Source organism: Tenebrio molitor, chromosome 4 (genome assembly GCF_963966145.1).
Source record: "Tenebrio molitor chromosome 4, icTenMoli1.1, whole genome shotgun sequence".
In the NCBI taxonomy this organism is placed as follows: domain Eukaryota; kingdom Metazoa; phylum Arthropoda; class Insecta; order Coleoptera; family Tenebrionidae; genus Tenebrio; species Tenebrio molitor.
Window position 1 is genome coordinate 18898758 of NC_091049.1, and position 16546 is coordinate 18915303.

At 38.8% G+C, this 16546-nt stretch overlaps 2 long non-coding RNA genes across 2 annotated transcripts in view; one reads left to right on the plus strand and one right to left on the minus strand.

Annotated features, from left to right (window-relative positions):
• Positions 1 to 16546, minus strand: part of LOC138128734 (uncharacterized) — a 136339-nt gene that overhangs the window by 92328 nt on the left and 27465 nt on the right. The window lies entirely within an intron of this gene.
• Positions 15677 to 16049, plus strand: LOC138129328 (uncharacterized). The gene is made up of 2 exons (XR_011159191.1): positions 15677 to 15855; positions 15915 to 16049. It is a non-coding gene; the product is annotated as an uncharacterized lncRNA (long non-coding RNA).

Genomic DNA, 16546 nt, shown 5'->3' on the forward strand with positions numbered 1-16546 from the left:
ATTTTTTTTCGGAAAATTTTGATTTTATTAGACTCAAAGTTTGTTGCTTTAGGCAAAAGGTTATTGCCAGGCAACAAACTTTTCGTCATAAAATTAAAATTTTCCGAAAAAATGGGAAGTCTTGTGATATTGTTTCTGATAAATACGACCTAGACTGGACTGTCGACTATGGTATTAACTCCATGTTTTCTTCCAACATAAATAACAATGTTTTTCAGGAGAAATAATTCTTCCAGGTTTCCAATAAAATCTTAAATTTATTTAACAACATACACAACACAGATTGTTGATAAACAGGCTATGGATATTTGTGGAGTCTCTTCCACCCTTTCTCTCAAATCCTCGACAAGTTCATCAGATATTGGTGACCGTCCTGATGATCACTTAGCGAGGCATTAGTCATTAATTTGCAACTGTGACAAGGAATTAGCCACAGCCTTACATTTTTGAGATATCTTTTGTCTGCCACCAGAAACCACATAGCCCCCAACCTAACCAAATTTATGGCAACCTAGTATCGAATATCCCTAAATCCTAGAGAGTAATTTATTTTTGACACGATTGTAGCACAGTTATTAACTAAACTGTCACAATCAGTCTAAATAAGTTTAAATGTAGGAAGGGCGGTTTCACACTTATGACTGTTATGTCAAAAATTATGTCTGGTTTTTTTACTCTCCTCTGTAAGTGCCTTGAAAGTCCGGAAACTTGTGTTGAAATTCCTCGAAAACTAGAGGTGTTGAATAGGACCATTCGCCGTTTCTGAAGTAACAATGCACAATGAAAATTTTTTGCTCTTAAGTGAACATATTGCAATAGCAATTTTAATAGTCAATAATTAATAATGACAATCATTAAAAAATAAAAATTTTAATAATATACAGGCTGTTTGATGAAAAACGCCTCAACCCATAACTTTGTTATTTATTAACGTGAAGATTTTGTAATAATGTATTAAATTACTTGACATTCTGCTTCATCTATGCAAATACATTGATACAGGCTGTTTGATGAAAAACGCCTCAACCCATAACTTTGTTATTTATTACCCGATTTCAATGAACAAAAAAATCAAAGATATGGTTTTTTAAGCGCTACGAAACAGTCATAAAATGTTTTTTTTTTTGGCGTTATCTTTAATAGATCACGATAGTCAACTTTTTTTTTTAAATGGACACATGTAGTTTTTTTGGCTCAGTCTGGTAAAGTTTTTTTTTCTGAATCTAATGATGCATTAAAAGTTATCATTTGGTCCATAGCTAACTGAAAAAAAAATAAAACATTTTTTTGTGGTTCAGCTTAATATAAAATTTTTAAGAATGTTAATGATTAAATAGTTCTTTAACCTGACGTGATAGAATTTTTTGAATATTTTTTCTGAACTCAGTGCCCTAAAATCTACAAGAAATTACAATTTTCAGCTAAGGTATATAAACTGTGTAAACCAGTGTTATTATTCATTAAATTATCTCATCGAATTACGCTCGAGGTTTTTTCGTCCAGGATAAAAAAAAACCTCTCGTGTAATTACAGTCAATAAAACGAATATAGGTACCTATGGAACCAAGAAAACTGAACTGAAAAGGACGAACAAAACGTCATTGTCAAAAGTGACTGTTAATTATTTATTACGAATTAAAATTGAGCATCTTTTTTTAAAAAGGTGGCACCATAATATTTTTTCCAAAGCAGGGTTGACCCGACAATCATTTATAGATACCATGTAGGACCCTGATATAAATTATTGTAGTAGCAGGTAAATTTACAAAATTAAGTTCCCATATGCATTGACTGACTCTAGAATTTCATCATAAGCAGATATATCGTAACACTCGCGCCTATATAGCGCGCGATATAGTGCAACACAGTTCTATTTGTAGCATAAACTTGGCAACAGCGGAAGGCGCTATTTTAACATTTTTTATAGTATATATACGGGTGCCATATTATATTTTATTGTCCTGGGCGCCACAATTACTTTTTCCTGGAACTTGTGTATATGTTATATACATGGGAGCAACAATGCCATTTAATGAGTAGGGTGCCATATGGTATTGCGAATAGGTATATATATATACTTTATTTCATCACAAACTATCACATTCCATGTTACACATACCAATGTAAATTAGTATTAGTTTTCTTTTCTTTTTTTTTTTGTATCCAAACTTAGAGAATCTCCTTAGCTGAAAAGGCCATAAACCTCAGCAGCAAATACACAATGTCCAATTGCACCTGTAAACAAAAATTAAATTGTAAACATAAATTGAATAAAAATATATTGAATTGAATTGAATCACTTTGAGTTCATGGTTCGCACATCTGAATCAAGTTGAAAAGAAAATACTGGAAAATGAGTAAAAGTAGTTCGCGACTCAACGAAACCCCAGATACAATCGAAGACAACGAAGACCACCATCAAGAATGGCCCCCAGCCACGACTCTCGGGCCCCCAGCTCTATCGCCTCGGGCTCCCACGCCTCGGGTTCCCACAACTCGGGCTCCACTGAGAGATCTACCAGAAGAACTCCCTCTCGAGGATCCTCAAACGGTGAGTCCACAAAAACCAGAAAAACCATAGCCTCACAAAACACGCACGACCGCCTAGTCCAAGCGCTAAACCGCCCCAACTCCCCCACACCGAAACCCACCCTCTACAAATACACCATCAAAAACATTCCCGAAGAATTCGCGACGCAGAAAAAATTTTACAATCTTCTAACCACACACCTCGTCACCCGAAACATTCACAAATCAATAGTAAATTGGAACCGTACCGCGCTCCTCATAACTTCTCTCCCAATTGACGACAAATTCACGGCCCAACTCAACTCAGCCACCGGTTCAAGAAACATGACGTGTGCCCCCATTAACCAAAAAACAGCGAACAACCCCAACTCGGACAACCCCCGTAAGAAACTCCAACGCGAGCGATGCCTCTCAAAACGGACAGCCGCCGACCATTATCATGAAAAAAAATCCAAGACCGGAAAATCAAAGTTGCCCCAGTGGTAGCGTCCACCTATACGTCCTCCAAGGCGTCAACCCCAGCGTCCTCGGTGACACCCAGCCCAACAAAATCATCCACAACCGCAACGACCACCTCCAACACGGAGGCGGAAACATTCAAATACACGGTGAGGAATATCCCACCCCAATTTTCCTCCCCAAAAGTCCTTTTACACCGTCCTGTGTACCCACCTAGGACTGAAATACATCCAACTAACAGTCAACTTCAACAAAACTGCTCTTTTAATTCTGCAGTCCCCCATTACCGAAACGGTAATTCAAAAATTGAAAATTTCCACGAACTCCAAAGACATCACTGTCACCCCAATAAATAAAAGAACCAAAAAACCTTATACGGCCAAGCAGCTAACTTTCTCTGTAGTTATCAAAAAAGTGAGTCCACTAAACATTCACCGACTCCTACACCAACTAATTCGAGGGCCGGATCTCCCACAAACAAGTCGTAAATTGGAACAAAACCGCCTTTCTAATAACGTCCCTCCCCTTGCCCGATAAATTCACTCATAATCTCAACGCGGCCACCGGTTCAAAAACCATGTTTTGTAGCCCCCTAAAGCGTAAATCGGGACAAACCCCCAATCAAACCGGCAACGACTCCATCCGTAAAAAACCGCAACTCTCGGTAGTCGTTAAACCCACGCCCCGAACAAATGCGAAGCCGCCGTCTCAACTTGTCTCCTCTGCGGAGGTCCCCACGCCGCATGGTCGTGTTAGTGTCCCTCAGTCAAAACCGCTCCGATAACGCAAGAAACGCCGATCGCCGCCACGATAGTAATAAACCCCCCAGCGGAAATCGTGGACCCGGACATCGCGCTCAACAAACCATCGCTTTTGTTACGAAAATCCTTTACGACCTGTTCCCCCTTCAGCGCCCCAAAATTCATGAGCTGATCGAGCTCACCGCGTACAAAATCGTAAAAATCTCACTACTCAACATCACCGGCAAAATCTTTGAAAGAATCCTAACCAACAAACTCAATCTTCTGCTTGAATCCCACAACCTTCTTCCCCCCGAACAATTTGATTTTCGTGCTCAACGGTCAACACAAAATCCCATAGTAGAACGACAGACAGACATCACCAAGACACGTCAACCTTGGCTAGTGCACCGTAGGTGTCTTTCTGGACATTTCAGAGAGCTTTTAAAGTACCGAATATCTGCTGGGGATAAACAACTAGAAGAACACTTACAGTCAGCTCACTCTAATGCTACTTATATAAGCAAGACGACACAAAATGCGCTTATTCATGCTGTGGGAAAGAGATTTCTGAAAAAATTCTAACTAACGTGAGAGCATCACGGTATTATTCGATACTTTTTGACGAGACAACAGATGTATCTCACCTGTCCCAGCTGAGCCTTACCCTAAGATACGTCTATGATGGTAATATTCACGAGGATTTCGTCAGTCTTGTGGATGCTTTTGCGGAATTAGTTAATGCTAAACATAAAAATGAGTACGAATCGGACGAAGAAGATTGGAAAGAAGCCAGAAAGCTGTTGACTGCCGAAGAGGCGTTGGACGAAACCTCCACACCTAGGGAGTTATCTTTGACCGGTAAGGCCATTGGCCAGATTGTTCTTTCCCAACTGAAGAAAAGACTGAAACTTCCATTGGAACGTTGTATTGGGATCGGTACAGATGGATGTGCTGCGGTGGGTCGAGCGCCATGAGGGTGTACTCCAATTTTCTGTTGACCTCACGAAGATAGTTGAGACGTTGGAAAAGATTTCAGAGTGGCGTGACCCGAGCACAGCTGGCAAGGCTGCTTCACTGGTGAGAACTTTATGCAACGCACAATTTATATTATCAGTATTGTGTCCGAGTGATATACTGTCTCTAACACAGTCTCTGAGTAAACTTCAACAGAAGACGACGCTCGATCTTAATGACAGTGCTGTGCAAGTAAACAACACAATTTCTATTCTTGCCAGTCGTCGAGAAAATGTGGACAATAGTTTTAGCAACGTCTGGCAGCGTGCAGAAAATCTAGCTGATCAACTGGGTGTCGAGCTGAATATTCCTCGAATTCCTCGCCGCAGTGGACGTCAAATTTATCGTGCTAACCATGAAGCAAATTCAGCCGAGGAATACTATAGAGTATCAATCTATGCACCCTTACAAGACTTTGTGCTCACAGATCTGCGAGAAAGATTCTCAGCTGAAACCTTGGACGTATTTCAACTGTCAGTTTTCATTCCAGAGAATATTGTTAAGAATAATCCCGGTGAAAATGACAAAATTTCAAAGTCCCTCCTCGACCGCTTCGGATCTCTTCTTGACGTCGATAAGGGCGTTGCTACTATTTTGTTAAAAGATGAAATGTTACTGTGGCGAGAGAAATAGATCCAAAAAAAGGAACGTCAAACAGAGCTTCCCATAACTGCTCTGGACATATTGGCTCGGTGTGATAAGAACGCATTTTCTATAATAAGAGTACATGAATATGTACTGTTCCTTCCAACGCTTCCGGTGACAAATGCATCTGCTGAGAGGTCATTCTCGTCATTGCGGCGCCTTAAGACTTATTTAAGAGCAACCATGACTGAAAATCGCCTCCTCGGTCTTGCTCTTATGCACATTCATAGGCATATTCATACTGACGTCGACAAAGTGATTACGAGATTTGCAAAAACCGGTCGTAAGAAAAGACTGGAGTTTAACATTTGAAGACCATAATCTTTATGTACAAATTAAATTACGTTTCGTTTCCTATACCTGTGTTTTTATTTCATACTTTTTTTCGAGACACATAAATAATAGCTGAACATTCAAATGCAAGTATTACATGAATAACAAACTGAAATTTTATAAATTTTTTTCGTTTAGAACAAATTTTCTGGTAGGTGGATGGGCAAAATCGAACAGAAATTGCCCCCCCTAAGTGAAATTCTGTATCCGCGCCTGGCCGCTTCCGACCTTACTACACACATACAACGCTTTCATTCGACCCATAATAGAATACCGCGCCCTCATCTAGCCCTCTCTACCAAAAGGCGCTCTTTTCAGAATTTCATCGTTCGAACGACACATTTTACGAAACATGAATGAAAGTAGAAACATTGTAATCACAACTTGGAATGCTAATGGTTTAACCAACAAAAAACAATCTCTTCAAATATTCCTCGAAAATTACGAGCCTCATATTCTTGTCATCACGGAAACCAAACTAATTAATTCAGACAAAATTACTTTGAAAAACTACACAATAACAAGAAAGGACAGGAATAACAATAAAAACACCCGAGGCGCAGGTGTCCTAATCGCTGTCAGAAAAGGTATTCCATACACTTCCATGAAGATTACGAACACCAGCCTAGAGACAGCAGCGATCCAGCTTGAAGGCAACGGCCCGGCCATAGTTGGAGCTTACAATCCTCCACAAAATTACTTTAAGGTAAGCGAACTCGCAAAAATCCTTGGTATCTCCAACAAAATCATCCCGGCCGGAGACCTCAATGCCAAAAATATAGCATGGAACTGCAATACCAACGAAACCAACGGCATCACCCTTGAAAAATTCCTCAACACAAGCGGCACACGTATAAACTTTCCAAACGAGCCCACCCACACCCCTCTAAATGGAACAAGCCCCACTACGATTGACATCTTTTTGGTGAAAAATATTCTAAATTATACCAGGGCAAAAACACTGAACGAACTAAATTCGGACCACTCCCCAATCACCATGGAGACAACGTTTGACGGATTCGAAGTTTCCAAAACAATAACCAGTTTTAAAAACACGGATTGGAAAAAATTTCGTATCGACATTAACCGGACTAAATAAGCGTAATAAAATAAGGAAAATGTACTTATAAAAGAACGGGCGCTTCGGTAAACAAAAATCTAATGTTCAAATTCACCGAAGAAATCAAAAATCGTCTCGGAAGTCGCAAACGTGAGTTTTGGAACAGCAACCTGAAAAACAAACACGAACTTCCGCCTCTTCAACTCGTCAACGGCGATGAAGCAGTCACCGATATAGAAAAGGCAGAAGTTCTCGTAAACCATTTTCAGAGTATACACCAAGATTTGTTTTCCACGTCCACACCAGAACAAAACCACATTGACAGCGACGTAGAAGATATATTGAACATTCAATCCCCCCTAGACATCGAATACCTCGAATCCGTGCGAACAAATCACCATGAGGTAATCAATATTTTGAAAAAATTGAAAATTGGCAAGGCTTTTGGCGAAAACAACATACAAAATTTAATTCTCAAGAACCTCCCAAGAAAGGCAGTCATTCAACTAAACTACATCATAAACGCTACTATTAAATTGAACTATTTTCCTGAAAATTTTAAATCTGTAATTATCATTCCGATCCCAAAATCCGGCAAAAACAAACTTAAAATTTCCAGCTAGGTACCGACCAATTAGCCTGCTCAGCTCGACAACGAAAAAATCATCCAAATTAGGTTAAATAAATCGCAAATCCCCACCCAAATGGGTTTCAAAAAAGATCATAGAACATCCCTTCCGTTAGCGCGTATAATCAACGAAATTTTAGTACAATTCTACAAGGACAAAACAACCGCAATGACCCTACTAGACTTGGAAAAAGCGTTCGACACGGTCTGGATAAATGGTCTCGTAAAGAAAATGTGTGACGGTGGAATTGATCTAAATTTCGCAAAATCAATACACTCGTATCTCGCATACAGTAAAATTAAAGTCAAAGTGAACAACACCCTATCCAGCACAAAAATTATAAACAGAGGAGCTCCCCAAGGATCTGTCATCGCACCGACCCTCTTCAATCTGTTTACTTTTGACCTCCCAGATTTTGAAAAATCCAAAACTGCCTTATATGTACGCTGATGATATGACTACCTATGCACATTCTTTCTACGCCCCGGAAGCGACCCCGTGTTCGCTGTGCGGCCACCACCGCCGACGGCGCCCTCGCAACCACCGTAACCGACACTAAGTCCGCCAAAGCCGCGCACAGGCGGGACGAACCCCAAAAACGCCAAGAAGAAAGGACTTTCCGTTTGTTTTGAATCGCCGAAGTGCCCCTTGTGTTACCGTTTTCCTTTTCGAATAAAAATTTTTAGTTTTCGTTAAGATCCGCGAAGCTACCCCGGCCGTGTGGCGTCCCACCACAGCCGAAAAAGGGGACTGGCGCTCGAGGCTTACGGCGACCGACCGAACGGCGTCAAACCCCATGTGACGTGACTACCGGAAGTGATCGTCACATAATTTGAAATGAAATAAACGCCTTTTCAGTTGGCCTACTTTTACCTGAAATGCGTAAGTATAGTGCATTCATTTTAAATGTTGGGTTTTGTAATAAAACTTGCCTGCTTTGACACTTGTCCGAAACTCAGTGAATCTAAAACTGTGTTCAATATATTCGGGTCCAAAATTAAAGAATGGTGGGATCGAGATCAACTTTTTGAAGACCAAGTGAAACCATTAACATTTGTTGCCAATATTGGTGAATCATCTAGTGAATTTGATTCAGATGACGATTAATTTTTTATTTGTTTACGTATTTTATTATTTATTTTTTACTTACTTTAAAAGATACATGTAATGGATACTTTACTAATTAGTTAATTACTCTTATTTCTTTATTAAGTAATCTTATTTGTCAAATACATTATTTAAAATCAACAATCTCTTTACATTTTTTTGGTCACTGATCACAAAATGTGTTTTAATTTTTTTTTTTACTTGTGGATATTTTAACGTCTCTTTCTTTTGCTCGTCGATAAGATGGTGAAAGTACGACGTGGTACCAGTTTTATATGAACAGAGGGATTCCTACTTTACGGTACCGATACAATGAAAATTTGACGCTTTCGTAATTTATGGTGTTTTGAGTTTACAACTTTACCCAACGTTTAAAATGAATGCCCTATACCTGCCAGAAGGTGTAGTTAATCAGCAAATCTCATTATTAAGCTTTTAGATATTTTCGTCTCCCAAATAACCGTTCAAATGTGAATTTAGTGGTAAAATCGTACGTAAGTATGTTTATGTATAATAAGATCTGTGATTTTTTCGGAAGCACGGTGATGGCACCTTGTCGACTTTCACCCCCGTCCCTAGCGGTCGCTGACGGTACCGACACCGGTACTATCATGGCTTTTGTTGGCGGTTGGTTTGAATTCAAAAGCGGGTATCTCAATGTATATCATTAATGCACCATGTTAATGAAAACCGGAGCGAAACGAAACCTAGTTTGGAGCAGGAATGGGGCCTTCCATCAGCTCGACAAGTAGGGAAACTGATCTACACCAAGGACGCGCCCATTTCGTGCCTTTTTCGGAAAAAGAAAAATCCAAGATCAGCCACAGCCGTTGAGCTCACTCCTTACTCCTTGGGCCATTTACAGGGCCCGTTGCGAGCAACAATTGTACAAAATGCCAAGCAGACTGGAAACCAAGGGGTCTGTGCAACTACAGTACAGATGGAAAATGAACGAGAGGAGTGTTGCGTCGAACATGTCCTCAACATGCCTTCTCCAGACGAAGTGTACGGTAGTGTGATCAGTTTCTCTAGTCGCGACCAAGAATTGTTTTATCACAGGATTGTTGCGCTACCTCGGAAAGAAATTGTAAAACTGTGTGTAGAGTCAAAACTACAGAAATTGTAAAACTGTGTGTAGAGTCAAAACTACAAAGTATCTGTTTCAAGACCGAAAAGTGCGCATAAGTACTAGCACCAGTGCCCACTCTATTCGCACGATGAGGCGAGGTAGAGTTCAATGTAGCTACAATTTTTTACCGCCAAATAATATTGTGCTCCCTCGGATGGAATAGTCATCTGTGATTTAGAAATTACGAAAATTGTCGAAATAAAATGTCCAATAAAATGTAAAATTACAGCAGTGGTCGACGAGCAAGAAAATCTAGTTCTATAACTTTGTAGAGTGCGTAAATGGAATTATTTTTCTGAAAAAAAGCCACCAATATTTCACGCAGGTTCAGATTCAAATGTATGTTTCAGAGGCTACAGTTAGAAATTACGAAAATTGTCGAAATAAAATGTCCAATAAAATGTAAAATTACAGCAGTGGTCGACGAGCAAGAAAATCTAGTTCTATAACTATGTAGAGTGCGTAAATGGAATTATTTTTCTGAAAAAAAGCCACCAATATTTCACGCAGGTTCAGATTCAAATGTATGTTTCAGAGGCTACAGTTTGCGATCTTTTTGTTTATTCCCCAGCTTGCAGTGTCACGGTGGAGGTTCACCGCGGTGAGCAATTCTTGCAAGAAATCATACCAAAGATTGAAAATCTTTTTTTTTGCCACTCCCGTTTTTTGTCGTACGGCTTTTACGGTACCTTTCGATCGGCTGTTTTTCAATTCCAATTCCTTTGCCTATCCTTTCTTCAGGTGGTGGGACGGGGCTCCGGGGCACTTTCCTCGGTCACCCACGCCCATTCCACCTCACATTCACAGACGTACACAACAACATTTATACACCCATGGGCGCCCTTCCCGACGGGACTCGAACCCGTGCTGACCTCGCGGTGCTGGTCGAAAGAGTGTTGATTCTTCCTTCCACCCCCTACCGTCAGCCCCGAGGAGACATACACACACATCCATGGCCCGGCGGAGGTTTCTCCCTTGGAAAAATCCTCCCCCTTCGGTGAGATTCGAACTCACTAGCATCGGGACCGTGACCTCGGACTACTGTCTCCGACAGCCATGCGGCCACCGAGCCACCTTGAAAATCTTTGTTTTTCTTATTTTTTGCCAGCTCTTTGGGAACAAAGAAAAAGAAACGGTGTTAATTTTTAAGTAAATACGCAAATTTATACAGTAGGGGAGACCGGTGTCAATTCTAACAGATGTCAAAAGTATCAGGGTTGATTTTGGCGCTAGCTTTGATAAAAAGTTTGAAAAGTATGTACTCGTATGTATGGCATATCCACTTTGCCTATCGAACAATGGTTGACGTAATGCATATAGGTTGCGTTGTCGTTATTTAAAGATTTGTGATAATCGCAGCAAAACGTAAGTTTCCACATACAAAGCATTTTTCGGTCTATACCCTAGTTAATTGCATTTATTACAAATCTGAGGATTTGGAATATGCTATATGTTACTTTAAAGCACCTTGTAAATGCCTTACGTCAAAATAAAGAAATATACACCGGCTATAAGCCTCAAAACTCAGTATTTAACGACGATTATGAAAAAGAACTTGCAGAGTACTGTAACATTTCGGTCGATCTATATTTTGGAATAAGCACAAAAGATCTGCGAAAATTAAGACTTCAGTTTGCAAGCCTGCATAAGTTTCCCGAAAAATTGAATGAGACAGAACTTGCTCGCGAAGATTGGCTAGCAGTGTTTTTAAGGCCCAATCAAGAACTTTCACTCCACGCACCACAACCTACAAGTCTTTCCAGGGCCCACGAATTTCATCCGAGTAAATGTTGGTAAATTTTTCGACAACCTATCTGCAGTAATAGACAGGTATGTCTTCGAACCGCACTACATATAGTTGAAAGTGCACGTAAACAGTTTATCAACTGCACATAGCAAAAAATGGAAGAAAAACGTTTCGGTGTGAAAAACAGCCTTTTAAAAGAACTGAGATTATTTCAATAGACGTTAAAAAAGAAGAAGAAAAATGTTGTTTAACGTCGTGATTGAAGGGATCGCTGGTAGGCGCGAAACGCAGATAATAACGGGGAACAAAGGGTTGTGCTAGATAATCATAGTTTTTGCATACAAAGGAGTAATTATATAGATCGTGGGCCAACAGGAATTTCGTTGGTGCTTTATGGAGAACTGGAACTAAAAATTTCATTTGATTCCAGGGAGTTCAAGCAATTATTTCATCAAGAAATGTAGATAAGTAAAACCAAATAAAACTTTCAATTTTCCACCTTTCTTGTTACAGTTCTGGTGAATGGACTCCCAGTCCAGAGAAAGAAACTTAATAATTATTCTGTTCATGTTAATTCTGTTCATGAATAATAAATTAATAAATAACTAAATTAATTAATGCTGTAGTTATTTGTCCTGTGTAAGTAGTTGAGAACAAAAGATAAGATGACAAAAATGTAACTGATTTCACTTTTGACTCATAAAATTCTTTAGGAGGCTTTGATCTAGCATAGAGATTGCAAACACTTTGCACATGTGAGACTTAAGAAGATCCTTATTTTGTGTGAATTAATTGTCTCTCAGATTAATTTTATAAGCAAAATTACGTGAATTCTGTGTATTTTTTGTTGTTGTTAATACGTATTTCTAACAATTGCCACCAGTCCTGTTACAAATGAGTACCTTTTGGGTACGGAACTCTAAAAAGGACTCTTAACTAAACGATTCTTAAAAAACACTAAAATAATTAATTTTAAATTAGTTTTCAGTCAATCATGGATACATTTCTGATAAGAAAACCTGCCATCACTGCTGATGATGAAATTACTAAGAGCACTAAACAACCCGAACCTCATTTGTCTTCAGCTAGTACTATGGCGGCCAAAAAATTTTGGCCGTCACTTTCTTGACATTCAAGTAAAGTGTAAATAAACCTTTAGGAATCGTAACCCCACTTTCGATTCTTGTCATTTTGACAATCAATTTAAACTGTTTGAAGCTCAGATATTCCAAAAATCCGACATGAATGAACAAAATTAGAGCAATCGTACATAGATAACCTGAGGTAAACGTTCTGTGTAGTAGAAATGACAAAATAATTTTGAGTTTTGAAATTTACCACCCAAAAAATAACGTTCATAATCAAGACGGTAATCATGATGACAATAAAGTACGGATTACAATTTTTTTTTTTTTGAATTGACAGATAATGACGGCCAAAATTTTTTGGCCGGCATAGTACTAGTGCTATAATTTCTGAGCAGAACAAAACTGTCGACTCTAATATAGTGTGCAAGGATTTGAATGATATTTCTGCAAATGAGAAAAAATTGCTTCAGCACAAATCGTCAGCGTATCCTAAAAATAAAGATAAAAGAAGTTTCCAAGCAGAGTGGTTCCAAAAATTCCAAATGGCTGGAGTATTCAAAAAATGGGGGTGCGTCTTTTTGTTATCCCTATCGACAATTTCCTTCCCTAGGATGCAAATAAAACGCATTTACATCAACAGGGTTTGCAAACTGGAAAGTGGCTTTAAGTAAAGATAAAGGTTTTGAAAAACATGCATCTCAGAAGTTCATGTAACTGTTGTAATGAAGTGGCATGAAAAAGAGAAACGCCAAGAAAACAGTTTATCGGTGTCAACTATGATCAACGACGATGTTCTTGAACGTCATAGCATAAATACTAAGTCAAGTCGATTGCAGAAGGTTTCTAGCTGATAACGAACTAACATTTCGTGTTACATACGACATTGAAGAACATCACGAAACTGGATTGTTTCGCAATCTTTTTGAATATACGGTGCGATCAATTAAAAAATAAATCGAGCCGGCGTGTTACCTACGGCAACCCATGCTATAGCATAGGCTCCAAAGCAAACTCGATTTATTTTTTAAATGATCGCTCGGTACATTGTTCAAAGATAATAAACTTGCTAAATGTGTTAAATACGTAGGTACCAGCAGATGCTACAAGGGCGGGGTGATAAATTCCGGGCCTCATATCGATACCCAGCCATTATGCTAAATATTATGAAGGCTTTGCATGATTTCATCCTTTATCAGGTTACCTTACAAATTTCAAGTCAATGTGTTGTTTATTGTCTGGACAACAGTCCGTCAAAATAAACGCCTCAAGCAATTTCAGTAAAATGGAAAAGTTTAAAATGCGTGCGGTGATTAAATATTTTTTTTTTGAAAGGCTTAACTGCAACCGATATTAAAAAGGAGCTAGATTCAACATTAGGCGACTCTTCTCCATCAAATACAACAGTTAAACGCTGGGTAGCTGAATTTAAAATGGGTCGAAAGAGCACCAATGATGAACCACGCAGTGGACGGCCGATTGAGGTGACTACGGCAGAGATGACAGAAAAAGTCCATAAAATCATTTTGACAGACCGCAGAGTGAAAGTGAGGGAAATAGCAGAAACTGTAAGCATTTCAACGGAACGTGTGCGAAATATTTTACACGAACATTTAACAATGAAAAAGCTTTGCTCAAGATGGGTGCCGCGTTTGTTGACACCTGTTCAAAAACAATGTCGGAAGGACATTTCAACCGATTGTTTGGCACTCTATAAGAGCAATCCGACCGAATTTTTGCGTCGATTTATTACTGTTGATGAGACTTGGGTCCATCATTACACTCCTGAGACCAAACAACAGTCTAAACAATGGACAGTAAAAGGGGAACCAGCCCCAAAGAAAGCAAAGACAGTTGCATCGGCTAGCAAGGTTATGGTGACTGTTTCTTAGGATGCACGTGGGATAATCTTTATTGATTACCTCCAAAAAGGAAAATCGATCACTGGGGTGTATTATGCTAACTTGTTGGAAAAGTTGAACGCAATGTTGATGTTTCGTGGTTTAGTATTTTAGAGGATGGCGTACACGATAAAAATGATACAGAAAACATTGCAATCTACTTACTCGTAGAAACGTTATAGGCGGAAAAATGAAAGAGTCTATTTTAACGATAAAAACTTGCCCTGATTTGGACGCTTGGACGATTATGGCTTAGATACTTCTAAAATTTTAAGTAAGTGTTATGATGAAGCAGCTGTTATGGAGTAGACGCAAAGGAGGAGTGCAGGCATTACTCCAACAGCGCCTGCACAGAGTAATACCTTACGTGCATTGTTGCAATCATCGATTGCACCTGGTACTTGTTAAAGCTATAAAAGAAATGTCAGCAATTAGGCAATATTTCAATCAGTGCTTTATGCTATACGTGTTTCTAAGGCCCGGTTTTTCAGTCGTGGGTTAACCCAAATAAAACTGGTTAACTATTAAATTTCCTGGTTAGGGGTTTTTCACTACCGGGTTGATATCCTAACCAAGTTTTGTCTAACCAAAAAGTTAACCAACATTCGTTGGTGGGTTAACCCAACAATCGTGGTTAAAGCGTTCACGTGGTGGTGTTGAAGAAGTGTGTTTGTTTTGTTTTTACAGTTGAACTTATTTTGTGTTTATTTTATTGTGAATTTTTCGAAAAGAACATGTAAGTACAAAAATTAAATCATAACGTTGAAAATACTCATGTTATATCATTTTACCCAATTGTGGAATGGAAAATAATAGGGAAAATCGAGGACGCGGCAAAAACTTTACAAATGAAGAAGTTTTGCTTTTGGCCGAGCTGGTCGCAAAAAATCGATCAGTGATCGACAATAAGCAATCTGGGGCAATAACCTATAAACAAAAGGAATCTGCTTGGCAGAAATTAAGCAACCAATTTAATGCGGTGACAAGTGGTGACCGTCGCACTACAAAAATGCTGATGGAAAAGTGGAGAAACACAAAAAAAAAATACTCCACGAAAAATTATTCAGCAACTAAGAAAAGTTTATACAAGACAGGTGGTGGGTCAAAAGAATCCATCATTGGGATGGAAACACCAGTTGATGCAGTTGTCCATGACATAATAGGGGCAAGGATAACTGGTTACGAATCCGTATGGGACAGCGATAATGTAGTGTCAAGTATGTTTGGGATTTGATCATTATTGTTCAAAATGTGAAATTTTAATTATTTACAATTGTAGATCTAGATTTAAACAATTCAAATGTCGAACTAGGGGAAGTAGTGGAAGTTGTCGAAGAGGACGACTTAAATCCAAATGATAGTTGTCTGCCTGGTAGTTCAGCAAATCCCCAAATAGTTGTCGATTGGTCCGACTATAGTCCCGCGCTTTTGAAAGCCCCAACATCTGAGTTATTATCATTAACTTCAAGATCGGGTAAGTTATTTGATATATGTATATATAATGACAGACACTAATGTTATAATGATTTTCAGGACCATCAAAAGCAACAACGAGTCGGACCAATCAAAAATGGTGTGATCTTGCCGATAAGAAGAACCAATATTTAGATGTTCTCCAAGAACTTCGTGTACAAGAATTAAAAGACAACATTAACATGACCAAATTAAGTAAAGATAAATGTTTTGAAAAACAAGCATCTCAGAAGTTAATGTAACTGTTGTAATGAAGTGGCATGAAAAAGATGAACGCCAAGAAAACAGTTTATCGGTGTCAACTATGATCAACGACGACGTTCTTGAACGTCATAGATATTAAGTCAAGTCGATTGCAGAAGTTATTCGGTTTCTAGCTGTTAACGAACTAACATTTCTTGTTACATACGACATCGAAGAACATCACGAAACTGGATAATTTCGCAATCTTTTTGAATATACATTATCCAAAGATAATAAACTTGCTGAATGTATTAAATACATAGGTACCAGCAGATGTATCTCTGGAGATACAAAATAATTTATTGACATTATGGCAGAAATGGTCTCTCAAAGCATCGTAGATAACCGCAATGCTGATGTTTCGTGGTTTAGTATTTTAGAGGATGACGCACACGATAATAATGATACAGAAAACGCGATCAAATTAATTTGTAATCGAGTTATTCATG